Source organism: Phodopus roborovskii, unplaced genomic scaffold (genome assembly GCF_943737965.1).
Source record: "Phodopus roborovskii unplaced genomic scaffold, PHOROB, whole genome shotgun sequence".
In the NCBI taxonomy this organism is placed as follows: Eukaryota; Metazoa; Chordata; class Mammalia; order Rodentia; family Cricetidae; genus Phodopus; species Phodopus roborovskii.
Genome location: NW_026126578.1, coordinates 10050776 through 10067899, shown reverse-complemented (window position 1 = coordinate 10067899; position 17124 = coordinate 10050776).

The following is a 17124-nucleotide window of genomic DNA, read 5'->3' as shown; positions in this document are numbered from 1 at the left end:
GGGGGCGGGCGAAGGGGGGAACAAGGTGGAAGGGGTCCTAGGAGAGCCTCACGACTTTGGGCTGTGGGAGGACGCTGAGTGGTGCACGCGCCTTTCCGCGCCCCGAAACTTGAGTCCAAAAGATTGAATAACCGCGTGTGAGCGGAAAACTAGTGTCGAGTCTTACGTAAAAAGAAAGAGTGCCTAAGGGCGTCTCCGAGGTACGGTGTTCAGGGATTTGTATGAAGTTGTTCAAAGCCCCCAGCGTCAGGGTTTCAAGGTTCAGACTGTTAGCACTTCCTGGAGTGCAGGGACAGATTTTCTCGATGTGAAATAATTTGGGAGGACTTTTCGTGAGATGTCAAGGTACAGGCTAAGTTTAAGATTAACATCCCCAGAGCCTCTTAGGCGGGCGTGGGGACGTGCGCTGGGCTGCATGGAGAGAGCCAAGGCTGCACGGTTGCCAGCCGCTGTCTAGACACTTGGAGAAATTACAGAATAGTCTTCAGGTTATAAGCGACCGATAATGATGAAGAAAAATTCATAAAACAACACAGTAGACTGACTCCAAAAAAAGAGAAAACTTAACTTTCAGAAGAGAAACTGTCCAAGAAAAATAGAGGCCAGATGATAGAAAACAAATCCTACAAAGGTTAAATACATATTTGTGTGTATATTGAACATTAAACACAGAACCTTGTACTTAGCACGAGTTTTATCAAACTATGCTCCCACATCTGATGCGTTAAGATCTTTGGTTTGTTTGGTTAGTTTTGCTTTTTTGAGGCAGGGATTCTCTAGCTTTGGAGGGTGTCCTGGAACTCACTCTGTAGATCAGGCTGGCCTCAAACTCAAGTGCTGGGACTAAAGGCATATGCCATGGCTGCCCAGTGAGAGTTAAAATGCCGTGTGGTCAGGGGTCAATCCTGGGAAATCTGTCTCTTCAATTATGTGGAGTCCTGGATTAAACTCGGATTGGCAGACTGATGCACAAAGTGCATTTATCTGCTGAGACATCTCACCCTGACTTTTGGGTTTTGTTCTGATTTTTAGAGTTTATTACTATTGGTGGAGGAAGGTGCAAGTGCCTTCCACCCTTGTGGAGGGCAACTCTTCTGTGGGGTGTGTGTGTGTGTGTGTGTGTGTCTGGTTTCTTTTTTACCTTTATGTGAACTGTGTGTGTGTGTGTGGTGTGTGTGTGTGTGTGTGTGTGTGTGTGTGTGTGTGTGTGTGTCTGGTTTCTTTTTTACCTTTATGTGAACTCCAGGGATAGAACTTAGGTTATCAGACTTTCACAGACAGAGATTTCATTTGCTAACTCTCCTGTCTAGGCTGTCCTCCAAATCCTAAGCAATTCTACTATTTTAATATTAAGTTAGTGTGATTATTTTGTTTGTTAATTGCATCATGATTTATGTGTGGCTATCAGAGGACAACCTTCAAGGTTTGATTCTCTCCTTTCACTATGTGGGCCCCAAACATAGAATGTAGGTAGTCAGGCTTGGCAGCAAGTACCTTTACCCTCTGAGCCATATCACCATATACCCTTTCAAAAAAAAAATTTTTTTTTTTCGTTTGGTTTTTAGAGACAGGGTTTCTCTGTGGCTTTGGAGGCTGTCCTGGAACTAGCTCTTGTAGACCAGGCTGGTCTGCAACTCATGGAGATCTGCCTGCCTCTGCCTCCCAAGTGCTAGGATCAAAGGTGTTTGCCACCACCGCCCAGTGCCTTTCTTTTTTTTTTAAGATTTATTTTTATTAGTGTGTGTGTAGGCATGTCAGCTGAGTATTCACCATATGTGGGTGCTTGTGGAAACCAGGGGGGAGAAAAGCTGGGAATTCCCTGGAGCTGGAGATACAGGCAGTTGTCTGTTGCCAAATGTGGGTGCTGGGTACTGAACTTGGATCATCTGCAAGAACAGAAAGCCTCTTAACTGCTGAGCCAACTCTTCAGGGCCACCACCACCTTCAACTTTTTGAGACAAGGTCTTACTCTGTAGCTCAGGCTAGCCCCAAACTTGTGGCAATCTTCCTGTCTCAGCCTCCTGTTAGGGGCTTGGGGATTATTAGTCACACAACACCCATCACCTCTAGTTGGGTCAGTGTTTCAGGGAGGTTGGTTTTAGGATGAAGGTAGGTATCTTGTAGGCTTTTTTTTTTTTAAGACAGGGTTTCTCTGTGTAGCTTTGGAGGCTGTCCTGGAACTAGCTCTGTAGACCAGGCTGGCCTCATACTCACAGTGCTGGGGTTAAAGGCGTGTGCCACCGATGCCCTGAGGTATCTTGTGTTTTTAACCACTGTATTCTCCATCCTAGTGTGAAACAAAGCTTCTAGCTGGATCTCAAACCCCTTCTCCAGCTCCTTCTCCCATTTGAGAAGGGAAGGAAAGAAAGCCATTTGAACAAATCAGCAATAGTATCAGAAGGGTATATCCAAATTCTTCCTAGGAATCAGGAACTCTGATGGCAGACAAGCAATAAGATAACCCAAGCTGTGTGGGTGGGCAGGATGGTGGAGAAACTACTTGGGGGTTAAGAGTGCCCTTTCCCCCTTTGAGAACAAGTCCCATTTGTCTCATGTGGCCCTTAAACTCACTCAGTAGTCCCACTGGGACTTGAATTTATAAGCAGTGCTTCTGATTCACCTCATTCAGTGCTAAGGAGACACAAAGACTTGAGTTCAATTCACAGCAAGAAAAAAAAAAAAAATAAGGCTTTATGTGCTAGTAACCCAGCCTGTGGTAAGAGTATTGTTGTGAGTTCAAAGCAGGCCTAGATCACAGAATTCCAGGCCAATCTGGGCTACCAGGGTTGAAAAACCCAGTCTCAAAAAAGGAGAGAAGAAGAAAAAGTAACTATACAGTTTGAGGGCTTAGGCAAAGTCAGAAAACCTTTTTATGTTGTCCATCTGTGTTTATTTTAATCCGAGTCTCTCTAGGCTGTCCTGGAACTCAATATGTAACTCAGGCTGGCTTCAACTCCCAGAGATCCACTTTCATCTGCCTCCTGGGACTGGGATTAAAGTCATCCCAGCTGAGTCTGAAAACTTTACATTGAAAATGTACTAGGGAACAGAACAGATTGTACCTTCTCTTTTTCTTGACATTTCGTCTCTGCATTTTGTTTATTTTTTTCTAAAAATTTAGAAACAAGCCAGGTGTGGCTAGGCACACCTTTAATCCCAGCAGTCTTGATGCTGAGGCAGGCAGAGCTCTGTAAATTTCTAGGTCAGTCTGGTCTACAAATGGAGTTCCAGGCCAAGCATGCCTACATAGCTCTGCTGCATGTCTCAAAAATAAATAGGAACTGGAATAAAGCCAGGTGGTGCTAGCACAAGTCTTTAATCCCAGCATTTGGGAGGCAGAGACAGAGAGATGTCTATGAGTTCAAAGCGAGCCTGGTCTATGGAGTGAGTTCCTGGACAGCCAGATCTGTTTTACAGAGAAACCTTGTCTCAACCAAACCAAACCAACCAAACAAAAAAGAACTAGAATGACTAGAATGATGTCCCATTCACTCAGGAGGCAGAGGCAGGAGGATCTCCTTGAGCTGAAGGCCAGTCTGGTTCTACTTGCAGATGGCAGAGTTCCAGAACAGTTACAAGGTGTGACGCTGTCTCAATAAATAAAGAAAGAAAGGAAAGAAAGAAAGGGAGAAAGGAAGAAAGAAAGCAAAGTTAGAACCCCTCCTAGAAGGCATCATCCTCCCCGTGGATGGGGAAGCTGGAAGGGGAGTGTGGTCAGGGGGCATGAGAGGGAGGGACAGAGGGAGGGAGAAGGAACTGGGATCGATATGTAAAATAAGAAAAATATGTTTAAATAAAGCAAAAGTTTGATTATAACATCAGCAACACAGCAAATGGGGGAGATACAATTTTAAGTCAGTGATTAAAAGCATTTGTCTCACAACTCTGATGACTTAGAACCGCAGAATTCATATTTTTAAAAAGCCAGGTTTGGTAATTCAGATTTGTATCCTGTATCAAGATGGAAAGTGAAGACAGAGTTGCCTGGAAGCTGAGGTCTGGAATATGCACCATGTCAGAAAATATCCACCATCTCAGAAAGATAGGAGGAGAGAATCAGAACTAGCCCCTGAAAGTGGTTTATCTCCACACAGGTCTGTGGTCCAGGCACACCTTCACACCCCAACATATACATTATACATACTAATAACATTTTAGGATCAGAGAACTAACAAAAATGTTCTCCATTTACATAAATTTCTTCACAATACTGCTTCTGATGATAATAGAGTTTTGTGTGGCTGTAAGCCGCCTTGACCCAGTTTTTATGCCCTGGCTAGATGCCACCCAGTTTCTGTTGTTGCCTTTTATTAATTCCACACAGCCCCAACCACCTCCTTTATCAGGGCTCCTACACTATGGACTATTATGCTCCCTGCCCCTAATTGTGTGAGAGCCAGGTACCAGACAACTAGAGACAGCCTCAAAGCCTCCAGAATTTACTCAAATCAGCCTGTCCTCAAGCTGTGTCCTACCTAACCCCATTTTTCCCCAGCAACAATAAGAATGCATGCCCACAGCTCCCCCTTGCTCCTTCTGCCTCTTTTTTTCTTTCTGTCTGTTTGTCTGGATTTTTTTTTTTTTTTTTTTTTTTTTTTCCCCAGATAGTGTCTTGACTATGTACCCAGGCTGCCCTTGGCCTAGAAATCTCCCTGCCTTCTGAGTGCTGAATGGCATGCCTGGTTTTCTCTGTACCTCTTGAATTATCCAAGTTGCCCTGCTACAGGGGACGGTGTTCACCCCAAATAACTGACATTAGTCTCCCTCTCTTAATCCCTGGTTTCAGTTACCTTCAACAAGCCAGGGTTCAGAACTGGAAAATTCTAGAGAAAGATAACTCAAATTTTATATTGTGCCTTGTTCTGAATGACAGTGAAATATCACATTATCCTTCCCCTTCCACTCAGGTCCTAAATCATTTGTTTGTTTGTTTGAGACAGGTTTCTCTGTGTGTAGTCCTGGCTGTCCTGGAACTCACTTTGTATACCAGGCTGATCTTGAGATCCACCTGCCTCTGCCCTAAGTGCTGGGATCAAAGGCATGTGCCACCATGCCTGGAGAGACAGGATCTTTTTATACAGGCCCCAAATGACCTTGAATTCAGTATCTAGCCAAGTCTGGCCTTAAATTCTGGATTCTTCTCTTCTTCTTCAATGAACTTTTGGGTTATAGGAACCACCACATTCAGCTATTGTTACAATTTTATATTTATTGTTAATCTTTATTGTGCCTGATTTATAAATGTCATGTCTATATATGGCAAGAAAAAAGCATATACTCAGGCCTGGTGGCACACCACAGTGACTCTAGCTACTTTCAAGAATGGGGCAGGAAAAGAAAGAAAAAAAATGGAGCAGGAAGATTGGAAGGTTAAGACCTACCTGGGCAACTGTCTCAAAATTTAAAATAAATAAATAAATGGTGGGGTGGCCAGCCAAACTACTTAGTGAAAACCTATCTCAAAGGCAACACAACAACAAAATCAACCTGGAACAAAACTTGAATTCCCTTTATTGCAGCTTCTTTTTATGTCTGGTACATGCATTACATGCCTGTGGCAGCATCCAAGAAAGCCCGAAGCCTTAGCGCCCTTGAGCTGGAGTTAGTTGTGAGCAATCTGATATGGGTGCTGGGACTCAAACTTTGTGTCTTCTGCAAGAGCACTATGTGCTCTTATCAGTGACCCATCCCTACCAGAGCTTCTTTTGTTAAACAAGACCAGCAATGCCTAGGCTGATCTCAAACTCAATATGACCTTAACCTGATTCTGATGGGGTCTTCTCAAAGATGGGATTGGAAGTATTGATACACCCAGCTTTGGTTGGTTTTGTTTTGTTTGAAACTAGATCTTCATTTGTATCACCGGTTCTCCTGCCTTATCCCGAGTTCTGGGATTGCTATTGCAGTTTTTATGTCCATCTCCACCGCAGCTTCTATTTTACAATTAGCACAGTTGGGTAGGTGAGAAGGACACTACCCTTGGGGTCCTTGATTAGCCCCTCAATTCAGGCTAAGCACCAGTCCCTGACAGGTAGGGGACAGGGATTGAGATGGCCAAAGTTGGCTAATGGTTCTTGGGTCTTACTCCTCTGGGAAAGAAAGCCAGAGGACACAGCCAAGACTGGAAGTAAATTCCAGAGCTCCCGGTGAGGGCTGACTAAGCACTCAGCCCACCCCTTTGGTACTGATGTAGAACAAAGAACTGTGTCCATGAAAAACAGATGCTCCTCCACTAAGCTCAGTCCTCAACTCTTAAATTTTGAGATCTTGCCTATCTCTACATAAATAGCCCGTGATCCCCTTGCCTCTTAGACTCTAGTGTCAAGTTTTTTGTTGTTCTGTTTGTTTGGTTTTTCAAGGCAGAGTATCTCTGTGTAGCCCTGGATGTCCTAGATCAGGCTGGTCTCCAACTCAGAGATGTGCCTCTTGCTTCTGGAATGCTGGGATTAAAGGTTGTGTGCCCCCCACTGCCTGCAGACTCTGGTGTTAGGGTCACAAGCTTGAACCACCATGGCTGGTTCACTTATGCCTTTGTCGGGAAACATTCTCCTCTTATGACTTGACATTTATTCAACAATATGATCTTATTAATAACTTTTGTTTGTTACTACTTTGCAAAAGAAAGTCACATTTGGCCAGGTGGTGGTGACAGCCTAATATAGAGGTGGGGGTAGGGGAGTCCTTTTTCAATGAAAAATAAGAAATAAAAAGGAAGGGCATGACTGCTCCTAGGTGTGGAAGAGAAGGTTTATTGTAGATCTAAGGGGGAACGTAGCCAGAGGCGTCTGGAAAGATCCAGAGTGAACAAGACCCTGAACCGGTCATGTGAGGAGAGTGGGTGAGCAGAAGAGAGAGCCAGGAGATTAAAGAGTAGATAGTAGTGGCAGGAAAGAAAATGGCTGGGATACATAGAGAAGGCAAATGGGAGGAGCACAGCCCCGTCTCTGGGCTGGAGAAGTTTTAGGTAGGGAGCCTGGTATGCCAGCTACACCCTGTAACTGGAAGGGACTGCAGGGTACTGAGGGAACCTGGTGGCCATGTCATATCTGGTGTGTTAAGCAGGCACCAACTCAGCCATTTGTCCCTGGGTTTGAAACCTGACATTTTATTCTGGAAAAATGCTAGAAAATTTTAGATCCATATAATAGAATACTGTTGACCTCGGAGTTTTCTGACCCATGACAGAGGAGGGATATCAAAGATAAAGAACAGGGCTGATCCCAGGAGGCTGATGCAGGAGAATGCTGAGTTGTAGAACAATAAACAAACAAATAAAAAAGTTGGACCTTTTGGCATAATCCTATAATTCCAGTCTATTTGGATTACAAAGTGAATTCCAGGCAGCCTTGGCAACTTAATGAGATACTGTATTGCAAAAACTAAATAAAATAAAAAATACAAAGCAAACAAATTTCTGTGAGTTTGAGGCCAGTCTGGTCTATATAGTTAATTCCAGACCAGCCAGGGCTACATAGTGAGACCCTAGCTCAAAGAATCAGATTAACTAGGTATGGCAGCACAAGCTTTTAATGTCAGCACTCTCAAGTCAAAAACAGGTAGATCTCTGTTACTTGGAGACCAGCCTGGTCTACACAGCAAATACCAGGTCAACAGAGCTATATAGTGAGAGTCTGTTTCAAAATAATAGTAATAATATTTTTTTTTTGAGACAGGGTTTCTCTGTATTGCTTTGGATCCTGTCCTGGGACTTGCTCTGTAGACCAGGCTGGCCTCTTACACACTGCCTTTGCCTCCCAAGTGCTGGGACTAAAGGTGAGCGCCAGCAACAATGATAATTTTTAAGTCAAAAAGAGGGTTGGAGACTGTAAAAGAGTCACCTAGCAAATGCAAGGCCATGTTCAATCCCCAGGACCAGGGCTAATGAGATGAGTCAATATGTGATGCTTGTTCAGTCTTGAGGATCTCAGTTTGGACACCCAGCACACTCTTAAAAAGAGTAGCCTAGTAAGTATTTATATCCCGCATCAGGGGCTTTGGAGACAGGACACCTGGGACTTGCTGGCCAGCCAGTCTAGCCAAATCCATGAGCTCCAAGCTTAGTGAGAGACCATCTCAGGAAATAAGCTACAGAGTGCAGACATCCATCAGAGGCCTCTACACAAGCACACATGCACACATGCACACATGCACGCACACATGGGAAGAAAAAAAAAGCAAATAAGCCTCCTGTGGTCAAAACAATACAACTTTCCTAAGAAACCTAACAGAAGAACCCAGCAGTGGTGGCACACGACTTTAGTCCTAGCACTCAGGAGCAGAGGCAGGTGGATCTCTATGAGTTCGAGGCCAGCCTGGTCTACAGAGTGAGTTCCAGGACAGGATCCAAACAATACGGAGAATACTTGTCTCTAAAAACCAAAAAAGAAAGAAAGAAAGAAAGAAAGGAAGGAAGGAAGAAAGAAAGAAAGAAAGAAAAGAAAGAAAGAAACCTAACTGAATGTCTGCAGCCTCCCAATTGCCTTTTGCCCTCAGGTCATCTCTAGATGGAAGCAGCCTGGATATTTCAGTCACTATGGCTGCTTTCTACAGATCACTTTCTGAACAGCAACAGCCAACATGGAGATGCAGTTGCAGAGACTGGGCAAGATTTGGAAGATCCGAACATTGTTCCTCACTGTCTGTGGCCTCAAGCGGTTGCCACCCTCTAACTGTGGTTTTGGCTCCTGGTGCCCCCCTTTCCACACCCACTCCTTGGAAACATAGGGCCAGGGAGTGAGTCATTTGGTGTAGGAGGCCCGCCTTCTGCACCCCACTACCAAATTCAGAAAACAGCCTGTGTGTGTGCTCAGTCGCTAGGTTCCCTCTGTTGAGTCAGGGCAAATCACTATAACAACCCATTACATTCCTGTGGGTGATTGTTCCTTTGAACCCTAACTGATAAACAAAAGGCCAATGGCAAGGTTAAGAAGTTGACACACAGGGTTCATTGCCAGCGGGGGCTCACTGAGAAGCAGGAGTGCCTCTTCCCCATCCTGTCCCCACTTCATCCTTCATCTCTTCCCATCTTTCCCCTACATGCTCTATCAGACGTAGCTCAAGCTGGCCTCAAACTCGTGATCTACCTGCTTCCACGTCCTCAGCCTGAAGCAGGAAGTCTTCTGAGTGGGTGAGGCGTTTCATGTTTGTCTTGGTTTGAGACAGATTTCATGTAGCCCAGGCTGGTCTGGGCTAACTATGTAGATGAGGATGGCCATGATATCTTGAGCCTCTTGCTTCCATCTCTCAAATGCTGGGATTACAGAGCCGTATCAATACACTCTGTTAACTTTGGTTGTTTGGTTGGTTTGGTTGGCCTTGAACTCACAGACATCCATCTGTCTCTGCCTCCTAAGTGCTGGGACTAAAGGTGGGCTCACCATCGCCCTGAAGCAATTCTGCTAATTTTTGAAAACAATATTCAAGTGTGTATTTTTCTAGAGTGAGGTGTCCTAGTCTTGTGACTAATTTGCGTGTGTCTGTGTTTTGGAGGCACAGCTAGAACTAAGGAGTAGAGATGGACTAGGAGAACTTGGGTTGCAGAGGACCTCAGTACAGTTACCAACATACATGTAGTGGCTCACAACCTTCTATAATTCTAGTTCCACAGGATCCAAGAACCTTTTCTGGCCTCTGTGGCCAGCATGGTGCACAAATATACATGCAGGTAAAACATTCACATGCATAAAATAAAATAAATAATTTTTTAAGTCTCAGAAAGCTATATCTAAACGTGTTAACAGTGGTTTGGGCTCTACTCTTTTCTGTTTGGAGTCCTTGGACAAATGACATGTTATTACAGCTCTTTCTCCTTCACTTTTTCTCTATACTCAGGAGCCTCCTTGCAGCAAACTCATTTACAAGTCATTTGTGTACCCTGTACTAATAAGTTGCCTCTCTTGACTCTTAAAAGTCTCTAGTGGCCTTACCAGTCAGTGCCCTGGTTACCAGCAGAACCTGCAGAGCAACGTATTCTTCAGAGAAGTTCTTACTCTCGTCTGAAGAACTGGGGGAAATGATACCAAAGGCCATGAGCTGTGAACTTCTGCTACCCTTATTGTGTGACTGACTCATCAGTGCATCTGCGCTTCCATATAGAAAGAGCATCCTTAGAAAAGAATGAGCCTATAGAAAACTAAAATCGCGCAGGGCTAGCTTGGTCTACAGTCTACAGAGCGAGTTCCAAGACAGGAAAAAAAGAAAACTAAATCACTCCAGCTATTTAGCAGTCTGAGACAGTAGGACTGAAAGTTTGAGGACAGCCTTGGAAAACACTGAGAAGTCATCTCAAGGGGGGAAAAAAAGGAAAAAAAGACAAAGAGAACAAGAAGGAAAGAAGCTTGAATCACAAAAACCATGCACAGAACACTATGGGTGGAGCTCAGCGGTGAGCCCTCACCATGCAGGCCTTTCCTGTATCCCGCACAGCAGCTGCACTACCGTGAATAATAAACAGCAATACATGTATTAAAATATGTAGCTGGCCCTTGTTGGGGCACGACTTTAATCCCAGCACTCAGGCAGAGGCAGGTGGATCTCTGTGAGTTCGAGGCCAGCCTGGTCTACTGAGCAGAGTTCCAGGGTAGTTAGGGTTATTACTCAAAGAAATCCTGTCTAAAAGTATTTGGAAGTTTGTCTGTGCCAGCTGTTTGTGACAGCTTCACACAGCTAGAGTCATTTGGGAAGAAGAACCCTCAACTAGGAAAATGTCCTCACCAGATAGGCCAATGGGCATATTCTGGATTAGTGATTGATGTGGGAGGGCCCAGCTCAGGATTGGCCATCCCTGAGCTGGTAGTTGTATAAAAAGCAAGAGGAGCAAGCTAATGGCGAGCAAGCTAGAAAGCAACATTCCCCCCATGGCTTTGGCTTCGGTTCCTGCCTGACTTCCTTCTGTGATCAGCTGCAATGGGGACATGTAAACCAAATACACCCTCTCTTCCCCAAACTGATTTTAGTGTCTTATCATAGCAATAGAAGTAGAAGTACATTATCTATGGAAAATTTAGATTTGCTGGGTGTGGCGTGTACACCTTTAATCCCAGCACTGGGAAAGCAAAGAAACAGAGGCATGTGGTAGTAAATCTCTGGGTTCAAGGCCAGCCTGCTCTACAGAGTGAGTTAGTTCCAGAACAGCCAGGGCTACCTGTCCTGGAACTAGCTCTGTAGACCAGGCTGGCCTCGAACTCATAGAGATCCACCTGCCTCTGCCTCCTGAGTGCAGGGACTAAAGGCATGCGCCACCAACATCCAGTTGAGGTTCCCTTCTTACAGATGACTCTAGCTTGTGTGTCAAGTTGATGTAAGTCTAGATAGCACAGTAACAGATATTCTGACTTTCTCAATTTGGTTTACATTTCCCTAATGGCTAAAGGAATATTTTTCCTACATAATCTTTTTTCCTTTAAAATATTTATGTTTAGCTGGGCAGTGGTGGCACACAAACGAGAGTCACCTGGGAAGAGGGACCCTCAATTGAGAAGTCTTCATCAGATTGTCCTGTAAGTATTTCTGAGAGGAGGCATTTTCTTCATTAATGACTGATGTGGGAGGGCCCAGCCCACTGTGGGTGGTGCCCTGGGCAGGTGGTTCTGGGTCCTATGAGAAAGCAAGCTGAGCAAGGCAGTAAATTGTATTCCTCCAGGGATACTGATTCAGTTCCTGCCTTGGATTTCCTTGATGACCTACAAACCAAATGAACTCTTCCTAAGCTGGGCTTGGTCAGTGTTTTTTCTTCTTCTTGTTTTTGGTCTTGTTCTTCAAATTTATTTTACTTTATGGGTGCATTGGTGTTTTGCCTGCATGTATGTCTGTGCAAGGAAGATGGATGCCTTGGAACTGGAGTTACAGACAGTTGCGAGATGTCTTGTGGGTGCTGGGAATTGAACCCAGGTACTCTGAAGAGCAGCCAGTGCTCTCATCCACTGAGCCATCTCTTTGGCCTTCATTTTTTTTTTTTTTTTTTCTTCCTGAGACAGGGTGCCTCTGTAGCCTGTCCTGGAACTAGCTCTATAGACCAGGCTGGTCTCAAACTCACAGATCCACATTTATCTTTCTTCTTCCTCTCAGTCTGTTTCTATCTCTCTCTTCCTCTCAGGCTGGAGAAGAAACCCAGGACCATGCATGTTAGGCTATTTTCTTTCTTTTTTGGGGGGAGGGGAGTAGGTTTTTTTTTTTTTGTTTGAAACAAGGTCTCTCTATGTAGCCCTGGGTGTCCTGGGACTGTCTATGTAGACCAGGCTAGCTAAAATCTCTCAGAGATCAGGCTAGACAGTTTCTTTACCACTGAGATAACCAATTCCCATGTAATTTTTTTTTCTTTTTTTTTTTTTTGAGACAGGGTTTCTCTGTGGCTTTGGAGGCTGTCCTGGAACTAGCTCTGTAGACCAGGCTGGCTTCAAACTCACAGAGATCTGCCTGGCTCTGCCTCTTGAGTGCTGTGTGGGACTAAAGGAATGCACCACCATCTCCCAGCTCCATGTAATATTTTTTATGAATTCTGTACTACTCGATTTCATTATTGGTACAGGGGACTAAGACAGGTAGTATGTATGTCGCAGTAACTAAGTTAAATTTGGGCCTATCTTTGGTTGCTGATGAGCAATGAAAGCATTACCTTTATTGAGTTAGAGAGAGGAAGAGAGAAAGAGATAAGATAGCGCTTTGTACTGTGGTCCCAGTACTCAGGAGATTGATACAGAAGGATCTCATAGCCCATGGGTCTGGACAATATATCAAGATCTGCCTCAGAAAAAACAAAATACAACAGGATATTTTCATTAAAATAATACATATCCCAGCTGGGTAGTGGTGGAGAATGCCTTTAATCCCATCACTCAGAAGGGAGGCTGGTGGATCTCTGTAAGTTCGAGGCCAGTCTGGTCTATAGAGGGAGTTCCAGGACAGCCAGGGCTAGACAGAGAAACCCTGTCTCAAACCCTCCCCAATATAATGGTACATACCTTTGGAAGACAGAGAAAGGCAGATGATCTCTGAAGTTTGAGGTCAGCCTGAATTCTGGGCAGCCAGGGCAGCTACAGAAAGACCCTTCAAATCCTAGAAGAAAAAAAAATCTACTACTCAGTAAATATTTAGAAAAATTATTGGCACAAAAGACAAAGAGATAAAATTGTTCTGTCCTTGGGTTTCAAGCCTTACTGCCAAGCTGAGGGATAAACCAGACATATTTTCTTTACCTCGTTCCTATTTTTATTTTTGTTGTTGTCCTTGTTTGAGATAGGGTTTCGGGTCTTAAACTCATAAAGCAGCTGAGGTGACTTTGTATTCCTGTTCTTACCTCCGTCTGTAGAGAGCTGGGATTAGAGGGGTGCACCACATCCAGCTATATTTTCAGAAAGAATAAAGTTCTAGCCAACTTCAAGTTTACGGCCAGCCTCAGCTACAAACTAAGGTCAATAGAGGCCAGACTACAATCTTGAGATGTGTTTTATCCATTTATTTCTAAGTATTGTTTGGGTGCTGGGGATTGCATCCAAAGCCTTAAGAATGCTAACCACAAATGGGAGTGGTGGTACATGTTTTTAGTTTCAGCATCCCGGAGGCAGAGGCATGGATCTTGAATTCCAGGCCAGCCTGGTCTACAAAGAGAGTTCCAGGACAGCCAAGGTTACAGAGAAACACTGTCTGGGAAAACAATACAAAAATAAACAAAAAGAATGCTAGCACATACCCCACCATCGAGTCTCTCCTTATTTTATTTACTTAATACACAGAGCCTTACTGGCCAGAAGAGCCCATGCTAGCCTGTAATTACTGATGCTCCTGCCTCTTCCTACCCTACCACTTTGAAGGGGCATAAAGGTGCCCTCCTGGTCCAGCAAAACCAGACAGATCCTTGCTACTGTTTCCGGGTACTTTGGGGTGTGGGCTGAGCTGGGATAAGCCAGGATCACCAGGGGCTTCCGAAAGCTCCCTAACATCACTGGGAATTTCAGACCAGGTCGCACTGGGAGCGGGCTCTTAGGGATTTCCAGTGATAGTAAACAAGTCTCAATAGCTTCAGCTACAACTGTGTAGTTCCTCCTCTGGGTGCTCTGAGAGCTGGGCGAGGTTCCGGGTGTAACTGGGAGCATGGAGGAGACAAGGAGCCCGAGGTGAGGTTCGCCAACGGGTGGGCTGCCAACTGTGCCCACGGGATGTGCCCACGGGATGCAGGACCGCAGGCGTGGGATTTGTAGTCTTGGCGGAGGGAGAAGTAATTGGCCCCAGCGAGACAGCGGCAGGTTTGTCCTGGAGAAAGGAGAGGAGGGAAGCCAGGGACCGAGACTGAGGAAGCCCCGCCTAGCAGAGAGACTGGCTAAGAGACATGTGGCCATCCATGTGAGGACTGGGAAAGCGAGGGGGCTGCACTCCCTGCACAGGATACCTTCAGGGGCGTTAAGCAGCAGTGGGAGTCGGTTCTTGGCTCTTTGCGAGCCTGTGGTGTTTGCAGGGCTGCTAAGGAGGGTGGTGGCCCCAAGAGAATGTCGGGTTCTCTAGCCCCGCCTTACTCTTTTGAGACCGGCTCTCACTGAACTTGAAGCTTGCAGTTTTGTCTCCAGTGAGCTTCTGGGATGATCTACTTGTCACTGCTCCAAAAGCTGAGGTTACAAACATGGCCAGCTTTTTATTTATTTATTTACTGTTTTTTTTTTTTTTTTTTTTTTTTTTTTTTTTTTTTGATACTGGGTTTCTCTGTGGCTTTGGAGGCTGTCCTGGAACTAGCTCTTGTAGATCAGGCTGGTCTTGAAATCACTGAGATCTGCCTGCCTCTGCCTCCCGAGGGGCTGGGATCAAAGGCGTGGGTCACCATCGCCCTGCGATGCCCAGCTTTTAAATAGGTGCCTAGGATTGGAACTCAGGTCCTCTTGCTTGCATAACAAACGTTCTTTCTTGTGAGTCATCTTCAGCCCATAGGTTTTTTTGATGTTTTTTTTTTTTTTTTTTTTTTTTTTTTGCCATGTTCTGTTCTATTTTAGACAACACATTCACAGTACTTAGAAACAGGCTTTTTAAAAATTGTCATCTTGGAGGGCATGGTGGCCTACGCCTTTAGTTCCAACACTAGTGAGGAGGGGAGTGGTAGAGGCCCACAGATCTGAGTTTGAGGCCAGCTTGATATACATGGTGAAGTCTGGGACAGCCAAGGGTATATGGAGAAACCCTGTCTCAAAAACAAAGAGGAAATAGGGGGAAACCCCCCCAAATTTATTACTCACTGTACTCTGATATGAGCAACTTGTTTTCTGTACTTTTCATCAGCTTGTAAGTTTGCTTCTGTTTTTTTTTCCTTTCTTTTTTTTTTTTTTTTTTTTTTTTTTTTTTTTTGAGGGGGAGGGGTTTCTGAGACAGATTTTACTGTATATCCCTGGCTGCCCTGAAACTAGCTCTGTAGACCAGGATGGCCTCAAACTCACAGTGATCCACGTGCCTCTGCCTCCCAAGTGCTGGGACTAAAGGTGTGCACCACCAGTGCCTGGCCTATTTCTTTTTTTAATATCTCTTGGGAGCCTGGAAAGATGGCTTGGTGGTTAAGAGCTTACACTGCTCCTCCTAGAGGATCCAAGTTCAATTCCCAACATGTCAGGTGTCTGTATCTCTAGGTCAAAACCCCTGCATGTACTTACTATAATTAAAAAATATATATATATATCCTCTGGATATACTTTATTTTTGCAACAGGCTCTTTCAGTTCAGCCAGCTCTGACTTGCCTGGAAGGCTGTGTAATTCTGAAAGCTTTGAATGTACTTACTCTCTTGCATCCCTCCCGAGTGGCAGGATTACACGCATACCTGAGCCTGCCTGGCCTACTAGATTTGTATACAGTATTTTGGGACTTATTAGTTTCCTTGGCCTCCTGGTCTTTTCCGTCGTGTGCGGGCACTGTGGCATAAAATGAGCTGGCTGGGAGGAATTCTGTGTGTCTCCCTATGTTGCAAGGTCAGGCCTGATAAGGGCTGCAACACAGAGGTCCTTCTCTGCCTGTGTTCAGACGTGTGGACTGAACTCATATCACTAATGAGGCAGCTAAGAGCCATGGCATGCAAGGACAGCGGAGCTGTGGTGGCAGTTTGATAGTTACAGAGAGCCAAGGTTCCTGTTTCACAGCTGAGGAAGTCCTGGCAGCCTCAGAGGGGCCCAGCAATCCATGACTGGTTTCCCACCTCTATCTGGGGCAGCTCAGTTTGGTGAGCCCCAGGCTTCAGTTTCCAGAGTGGAGCATGGGCAGCCGTTTCTCCTAATTGAAGAGGTCCTAGTGTTCTTCCCAGACTTTTCCTGTCTGTTCTCTGTCTGCTGCTAGGCTCTCAAGTAGCCCAGCTTGTCACTAGTACCCAGTTTGTAAGCTCAGGTCCTGGCATCCAAGGTCACAGAGTAGGCAACTGTCATTTATTTGTTGAAGGAGCTGAGGAGGTCCTGGGGCCCTCCCATAGCAGTGTCCATGGTAGGTGGGTGATCCCCAAACCCCTACCACCAGGCCCCCTGGGTCCTGAGTGCTTTGGGGCCCCAAGGTTCATAACCAGGAAGATATCGGTACCCTGAGTTGTTATAATTGAGGAAAACGAAAGTTGTTGCAAGCTAGGAATCCCCTACCCCCTTTCTATCTAGCACATCTGGTCACATGGAGCAGAACAACATACATGTAATCCTCGCAATTTAAAAGGCTTTCAAATTTGAGAGCAGAGTAGGCTACACAATGAACTTGCCTCTACTCCCAACCAAAATAAATGAAAGCAAAACTCCAGTTAAAACTAGATGGAGGCCGGTGGTTGGTGGTGAATGCTTTTAATCCCAACACTTGTGAGGCAGAGGCAGCCTCTGTGAGTTCAAGGCCAGTCTGGTCTACCAAGTGAGTTCCTGGATAGGCTCCAAAGCAATACAGAGTAACCCTGTCTCAAAAAAAAAAAAATCCAAAAAAAGAGAGAGAGAGACTAGATGGAGTATCCAGGAGGTAATGGCACATGCCTTTAATCCCAGAATTTAGGAGACAGAGGCACAGAGGCAGTCTGATCTCTGAGTTCAAGGCCAGCCTGGTCAAAAGAGGTAGTTCCAGGACAGCCAAGGCTACACAAAGAAAGCCTGTCTGTTTTAGAAAGGGTTTCTCTGTAGGTATGAAGAGAGATCCCACT